General features: G+C 43.9%; 1 protein-coding gene, 6 non-coding genes and 1 pseudogene across 7 annotated transcripts in view; 3 read left to right on the top strand and 5 right to left on the bottom strand.

Moving 5' to 3' along the window:
• LOC125142761 overlaps positions 1 to 33 on the top strand; it is a 119-nt gene extending 86 nt beyond the window's left edge. The window contains exon 1 of the ribosomal RNA XR_007142201.1: positions 1 to 33. This exon is cut by the window's left edge and continues 86 nt beyond it. This is a non-coding gene — a ribosomal RNA (5S ribosomal RNA).
• The window catches only part of LOC113641046 (NACHT, LRR and PYD domains-containing protein 1b allele 2-like), a 147,609-nt gene that overhangs the window by 41,839 nt on the left and 98,270 nt on the right, over positions 1 to 7,500 (bottom strand). The window lies entirely within an intron of this gene.
• On the bottom strand, positions 3,777 to 3,895 carry LOC125144319 (annotated as a pseudogene).
• Positions 4,129 to 4,247, bottom strand: LOC125144950. Its single transcript, XR_007143322.1, has one exon. It is a non-coding gene; the product is annotated as a 5S ribosomal RNA (ribosomal RNA).
• Positions 4,638 to 4,828, bottom strand: LOC125144876. Its single transcript, XR_007143246.1, has one exon. It is a non-coding gene; the product is annotated as a U2 spliceosomal RNA (small nuclear RNA).
• On the bottom strand, positions 4,946 to 5,060 carry LOC125144883. Its single transcript, XR_007143253.1, has one exon. It is a non-coding gene; the product is annotated as a U5 spliceosomal RNA (small nuclear RNA).
• Positions 7,004 to 7,122, top strand: LOC125141941. The gene has a single exon (XR_007141367.1). It is a non-coding gene; the product is annotated as a 5S ribosomal RNA (ribosomal RNA).
• On the top strand, positions 7,295 to 7,413 carry LOC125142675. The gene has a single exon (XR_007142115.1). It is a non-coding gene; the product is annotated as a 5S ribosomal RNA (ribosomal RNA).

The following is a 7,500-nucleotide window of genomic DNA, read 5'->3' as shown; positions in this document are numbered from 1 at the left end:
GCGACTGCCTGGGAATACCAGGTGCTGTAAGCTTTTGACATAGGCATTCATTTACTTTACTATTTGAATTCTCTAACAACAACATCTTAATATTCATACCCTGTAGCTAATGTTTTGATAGAAAACAACAATTACAATAAATAAACAAACAAACAAACAAACAAATCAATGTCTCCAACCTCCCTCGGGATTTGGTTGAAGCTCTGCCGGAGGTGAGAGTTGAAGATCTCTCTGAAAAGAGACTCTGCCAAATGTTCCCAGCGGACCAAACAGTACGTTTGGGTCTGCGAAGTCTGTCCAACTTCCTCCACTGCCATCGGACCCAACTCACCACCAGGTGGTGATCAGTTGACAGCTCCGCCCCTCTCTTTACCCGAGTTTCCAAGACATACTGCCGGAGGTCAGATGAAACAACCACAAAGTCGATCATCGACTTCTGACCTAGGGTGTCCTGGTGCCATGTGTACTGATGGACACCCTTATGCTTGAACATGGTGTTCGTTATGGACAAACTGTGACTAGCACAGAAGTCCAATAACAGAACACCACTCGGGTTCAGTTCGGGGGGGCCATTCCTCCCAATCACGCCCCTCCAGGTGTCACTGTCGCTGCCCACGTGAGCGTTGGAGTCCCCAAGTACAACGATGGAGTCCCCGGTCGGGGCACTTTCTAGCACCCCTCCCAGAGATGCCAAGAAGGTCGGGTACTCTACACTGCCGTTTGGCATAAAAGCACAAATAACAGTGAGAGACCTCTCCCCAACCCGAAGTCGCAGGGAAATGACCCTCTCGTTCACCGGGGTGAACTCCAACACATGGCTGCTGAGCTGGGGGGCTATGAGCAAGCCCAACCAGCCCGGCGACTCTCACCGCGGGCAACTCCAGAGTAGTAGAGAGTCCAGCCTCTCTCAAGGAGTTGGTTTCCAGAGCCCAAGCTGTGCGTGGAGGCGAGCCCAACTATCTCTAATCGGTATCTCTCGACCTCCCGCACCAGCTCAGGCTCCTTCCCCCCCAGTGAGGTGACATTCCATGTCACTAGAGTAAGATTCCGTGTCCGTGGCTCCCGCCTTCGACTGCCACCCAATCCACATTGCACCAGCCCCTTACGGTTTCTCCTGCAGGTGGTGGGCCCACAGGAGATTGGCCCCACGTCGCTCCTTCGGGCTGAGCCTGGCAGGGCCCCGTGGGGTAAGACATATTTACATTTACATTTACAGCATTTGGCAGACGCCCTTATCCAGAGTGACATACATAAGTGCTTAAATCTCTAACATTGAATATATTAATGCTGGTTCACTAGGTTACATACTTAAGATATCATGAGTTTAAAACATTTGTTCAAAGTTACAATGAAAAAGTGTCAAGGGTTTTTTTTTTTTCTGCAAAAGATAAGGAAAGAAGTGCTAGTTGAAGTGTTTCCTGAATAAGTAGGTCTTCAACCGCCGCTTGAAAATAGCCAGTGACTCAGCTGTCTGGACCTCTAGGGGAAGTTCATTCCACCACCTTGGTGCCAGAACAGAGAAGAGTCTTGTAGTATACTTGCCTCTTACCCTGAGAGATGGTGGGACCAGTCGAGCAGTGCTGGTAGATCGGGGGTTGCGGGGTGCAGTGCGAGGAATGATGAGGGCTTTGAGGTGAGCTGGTCCATTTTTGGCATTGTAGGCCAGCATCAGTGTTTTGAATCGGATGCGTGCAGCTACCGGAAACCAGTGGAGGGATCGCAGCAGTGGGGTGGTATACGAGAACTTTGGCAGGTTGAAAACAAGCCGGGCAGCTGCATTTTGGATCATTTGCAGAGGATGGATTGCTTTCATAGGTAGACCTGCCAGCAGTGCATTGCAGTAATCCAGTCTAGAAATGACAAGAAACTGAACAAGTACCTGAGCAGTCTGTGTGGACAAAAATGGCCGAATCCTTCTAATGTTGTAGAGAAGAAACCGACATGAGCGAGTCACATTAGCAACATGAGAGGAAAAGGACAGTTGATTGTCCATGGTTACCCCAAGGTTGCGAGCTGTGGCTGAAGTAGAGATCAGATCGTTGTGCAAGGATATAGCAAGATCATGACCTGGGGATGAATCACCTGGGATGAACAGCAGTTCAGTTTTGCTAGGATTGAGCTTTAACTGATGAGCAGTCATCCATGATGAAATTTCTGCCAGACATGCTGAGATCCGGTCAGAAGCTGTGGCATCTGAGGGTGGGAAAGAGAAGATAAGTTGTGTATCATCAGCATAGCAGTGGTAAGAGAACCCATGTGATGAAATAACTTCCCCAAGAGAGTGAGTATACAGGGAGAAAAGAAGAGGACCAAGTACTGAGCCCTGTGGGATGCCAGTGGAGAGTCTGCATGGAGCAGATGTCACTCCCCTCCATGTTACCTGATATGAGCGTCCTTCCAAGTAGGAGGCAAACCATTCCCAAGCTGATCCGCAAATCCCAAGACTCTTGAGGGTGGATAAGAGAGTCTTGTGGTTGACCGTGTCAAACGCTGCTGAAAGGTCAAGGAGGATAAGGACAGATGACAGTTTGGCTGATCTAGCAGTATGTAGCTTCTCAGAGACATTCAAAAGGGCTGTCTCTGTAGAGTGAGCTGCTTTAAAGCCAGACTGTTTGGGATCTTGGAGGTTGTTCTGTGAGAGATAGACAGACAGTTGATTATAGACAATAAAACTATTGATTATAGATTATAGAATTTTTGAAAGAAATGAGAGAAGTGATACCGGTCTGTAGTTACTGATGTCTGATTGATCCAGAGCAGGTTTCTTTAGGATGGGACCCTTGCTCTCTTGAAAGTAGTTGGTACCTGACCAGATGCTATGGATGCTAAGGGAGGGTGATCCAATGGGCAGGTGGCAGGATTGCAGGACTGGATGAGTTGTAAAATCTCTTCTTCTGCCACAGTTGAGAAATGTGACAACGAAGGTGTAAGGGAATGCATACTCTGAGATGTAAATGCAGTCGGGGCTGAAGTGAAGGTCCGGCAGATTTCCTCAATCCTTTCCTGGTAGAAAGAAGCAAAGTCTTCTGCAGTCAGGGAGGATGAAGATGGTGGAGCCGGGGGGTTGAGCAGAGAAGAGATGATGTTGTGGAATTTCCGAGGGTCATATGAGGAAGCTTCAAGCTTTTCCTTGTAGAAGGAAGTCTTGGCAGAAGTCACATCTGAGGAGAACTTGACAAGAAGTGTTCTGTAAAAATCTAGATCTGCATCAAGTTGTGATTTCTTCCACTTTCTCTCTTCGATTGTTGCGCAGCACATCTGAAAGCCGAGGAGCAGAACAAGTTTTCTTGGGTTTAGTGAACATAGGGCAGAGGAAGTCCATAGTTGAGGAAAGAGATGAGAGGAAAGTATCTGTGGCTGAGTCCAAGGGTAGTGAGGAAAAAGACTCAGTATCAGGAAGGGAAGAAAGAGTGCCAGAAGCTACAGATGAAGGGGAGACAGAGTGAAGGTTGCGGCGAGTAAGATCGAGGGGGTAAGAGGTAGTGAGGTAGAGGTAGACCCGGCCGCCAGGTGCTCGCATGTGAGCCCCAACCCCGGGCCTGGCTCCAGGGAGAGGGCCCCGGTTGCGCCATACCGGGCGACGTCACGGACCTTGTTTTAATTTTCTTCATAAGGGTTTTTGAACCGCTCTTTGTCTGGCCTGTCACCTAGGACCTGTTTGCCTTGGGAGACCCTACCAGGGGCAGAAAGCCCCAGACAACATAGCTCCTAGGATCATTCAGGCACGCAAACCCCTCCACCACAATAAGGTGGCAGTTTAAGGAGGGGCTTACAAAAGCTGAATGCACCTGGTACTCCCAGGCAGTCGCCTATCCAAGTACTAACCAGGCCCAACTCTGCTTAGCTTCCGAGATCAGACGAGATCAGGCATTCTCAGAGCGGAATGGCCGTAAGCGAGAGCAACGTTGGAATGGAACCCATTCATAAATTGTTTGTGCTTTTTCTTTTTTCTTATTTTTTCTTTCTTTCTTTCTTTCTTTCTTTCTTTCTTTCTTTCTTTCTTACTTTATTTCTTTATTTCTTTATTTAAATTGTTGTTTTCTATCAAACATTACCCACAGGGTATGAATATTAAGATGTTGTTGTTAGAGAATTCAAATAGTAAAGTAAATGAATGCCTATGTCAAAAGCTTACAGCACCTGGTATTCCCAGGCAGTCGCCTACCCAAGTACTAACCAGGCCCGACTCTGCTTAGCTTCCGAGATCAGACGAGATCGGGCATTCTCAGAGTGGAATGGCCGTAAGCTAGAGGAAAGTTGGAATGGAACCCATTTAAAAATTGTTTGTTTTTTCTTTTTATTTATTTATTTATTTATTTATTTATTTATTTATTTATTTATTTATTTATTTATTTATTGTTTTCTATCAAAACATTAGCTACAGGGTATGAATATTAAGATGATGTAGTTAGAGAATTCAAATAGTAAAGTAAATGAATGCCTATGTCAAGAGCTTACAGCACCTGGTATTGCCAGGCAGTCGCCTATCCAAGTACTAACTGGGGACACAGTCGATGAGAAACAGCTGAAAGTTATTAGCACACTTTGCAGATTAGAGGTTTGGGGCAGGTGCAAGAAAAGAAAAGAAAGAAAAAATAAGAAAATAAAAGGAGTTTTTTTTCTTTTTTTAAACCGTGTAATGGTGCACCAAGCCTGGATGTACTGCAATACCAGGGCGAAGCGTGGAGCGGACGGAGCAAGCCCCTGTTCCGACTCCCAGCTCTAAAAATCCATTTAATGTGTAGTCCTCATATAGAGGACGTATCAGATATTAAACTGATAAGAACAGATACTACACTTGATCTTAGCCAAAAGGCCGAGAAGCGATAACCCGTTATTCCCTCTGACTGGCAGACAGCTAGCTGCCAGATGCTAGCAGACAAACGGTAGGTGATAACTAGGCCTACTCCTCAAGGCGCTTTGATCTGATATTACAACCACTTATAGCCTTGCAACTGCAAAGCCCACAAAAATATGCTGAACTCATCGACGTTCCTCTCCGTGGAAATCTTTAGTAAAAGGCGAAAGATTTGTGCGTGAATGAAGAGAAACCCGAGCTACTAAAGAAGGCCGAGCAGGCCCTGGATAACCGTATCGGAGGTGAACAAAGCAGGACTAGGGTAAGGTCCACCCCTTGTCAGTATTGAAGCCAGTGTAAAGTCTTGCATTTGGATAGAAAAGGGCTGGGGATACAGTCGATGAGAAACAGCTGAAAGTTATGAGAAGAAATTGCAAATTAAAGGTTTGGGGCAGGTGCAAGAAAAGAAAAGAAAAGAAAAGAATAGAAAGAAAAGAAAAGAAAAGGAGGTTTTGACTTTTTTTTAAACCATGTAATGGTGCAACAATGGTGTTGTTTTCTATCAAAACATTAGCTACAGGGTCTGCTTAGCTTCCGAGATCAGACGAGATCAGGCATTCTTAGAGTGGAATGGCCGTAAGTTAGAGAAAAGTTGGAATGGAACCCAATTATAAATTGTTTTTTTTTTTTCTTCTTTCTCTTTTTTGTTGTTGTTTTCTATCAAAACATTTGCTACAGGGTATGAATATTAAGATGTTGTTGTTAGAGAATTCAAATAGTAAATGAATGCCTATGTCAAAAGTTTACAGCACCTGGTATTCCCAGGCAGTCACCTATCCAATTACTGTTTTTTTTTTTCTATTTATTTATTTATTTTTTATTTTTTTAAATTCTTGTTTTCTATCAAAACATTAGCTACAGGGTATGAATATTAAGATGTTGTTAGATAATTCAAACTGTAAAGTAAATGAATGCCTATGTCAAAAGTTTACAGCACCTGGTGTTCCCAGGCAGTCGCCTATCCAAGTACTAACCAGGCCCGACTCTGCTTAGCCTCCGAGATCAGACATTCTTTTTTTTTCAATCAATAGAATAGAAGAAATTTCAATCAATAGAATACGATAAATAATACAATAAAAATGTAAGTTTTCCTTATACAATCACATTTACATCAAATTTTAAAAATGTCAAACATCATATATCATACATTTACAAAAACATTAGTTCACACCTCTCCTTCACTCCCCGGCAGCTTCCACGTTAAATCTTTTAAAACACAACAAACATGTGAAGTAAAGACATTATAAAAAGCATCCAACTTATTTTAGAATTTAAAATACACATACAGTCTCTCCATATACACTTCTGTTTTGCTCCAAAACCTAGTCCAAACATCCAACACAAATTTTTCCTTTTTGGCCACAATTCAGTCAGGACCACTTGAGTCAAAATAAAGACAATTCTTTGAAATATTTAAATTTTTTATTTGCAAGCTTATGAAATTTACATTTGGCGGTATGGCTCTGTTCTGAATTCCCCTTCCTTTTCATGAGCTCAATGAAAGCTAGTCAGGGAACAGCAGCAGCTTTGTGGGGGGACAATCTCCCATTAAGTGGGAAAGCAGCCAGACAAAATCCCCCCCAAAACAGACCATACCAGGCAATCCTCCCTGGCTCTTCATGCTAACTGAAGCAGAGGATTAAAGCGAGCTTTTGACTAGCAAAACTTATTAGTATAATACCAACAGAGCAGAGGACATGTTATCAGGCACGGAAAGCAGTTCCTTTACCATTTACTAGCAACCACTGACCATTAGCATTTTTTTAAAAAAAACAAACGAAAAAAAACAAAACAACGGAAGGCTCAGTGCCTGTATACGATTCAAGGCTGCAGAAGACTCCAGATCATCATGAACATCATGCCATCCCAATTTCCCAAGGAGCAACCAGAACCTTTAACGTTCCACTCCTGGTTCAGCTACCTTAGGGACAGCAGCAGAGGAGGAGAGCTAGCAGCAGCAGAAAAGGAGAGCTAGCAGCAGCAGAGGAGGAGAGCTAGCGTAGCAGCAGCAGAGCTAGCTCAATCACAAACAGAACACGAGAACCAAGTGCCTCCTCCCTGAATATCCCGAGTAGCCATCTCTAGCTCTAGAATCCATCCAACAACCCGAGTAAGGAGACTTCAAATAAGGAGAACTTTCCTCTAGCTTACGGCCATTCCACTCTGAGAATGCCTGATCTCGTCTGATCTCGGAAGCTAATCAGAGTTGGGCCTGGTTAGTACTTGGATAGGCGACTGCCTGGGAATACCAGGTGCTGTAAGCTTTTGACATAGGCATTCATTTACTTTACTATTTGAATTCTCTAACAACAACATCTTAATATTCATACCCTGTGGGTAATGTGTTGATAGAAAACAATCAATCAATCAATAAATAAATAAATAAAAAGAAAAAACAAACAATTTTTAAATGGGTTCCATTTCAACTTTCCTCTAGCTTACGGCCATTCCACTTTGAGAATGCCCGATCTCGTCTGATCTCGGAAGCTAATCAGAGTCGGGCCTGGTTAGTACTTAGATAGGCGACTGTCTGGGAATACCAGGTGCTGTAAGCTTTTGACATAGGCATTCATTTACTTTACTATTTGAATTCTCCTTATTTCAAATGCAACGCAACACAACATAGCCTAGCGAGGCACAGC

This window comes from Tachysurus fulvidraco, chromosome 6 (assembly GCF_022655615.1).
Source record: "Tachysurus fulvidraco isolate hzauxx_2018 chromosome 6, HZAU_PFXX_2.0, whole genome shotgun sequence".
Lineage (NCBI taxonomy): Eukaryota > Metazoa > Chordata > Actinopteri > Siluriformes > Bagridae > Tachysurus > Tachysurus fulvidraco.
Note: the sequence above shows the minus strand (reverse complement) of the source record. Positions and strands in the feature narration are given on the sequence as shown.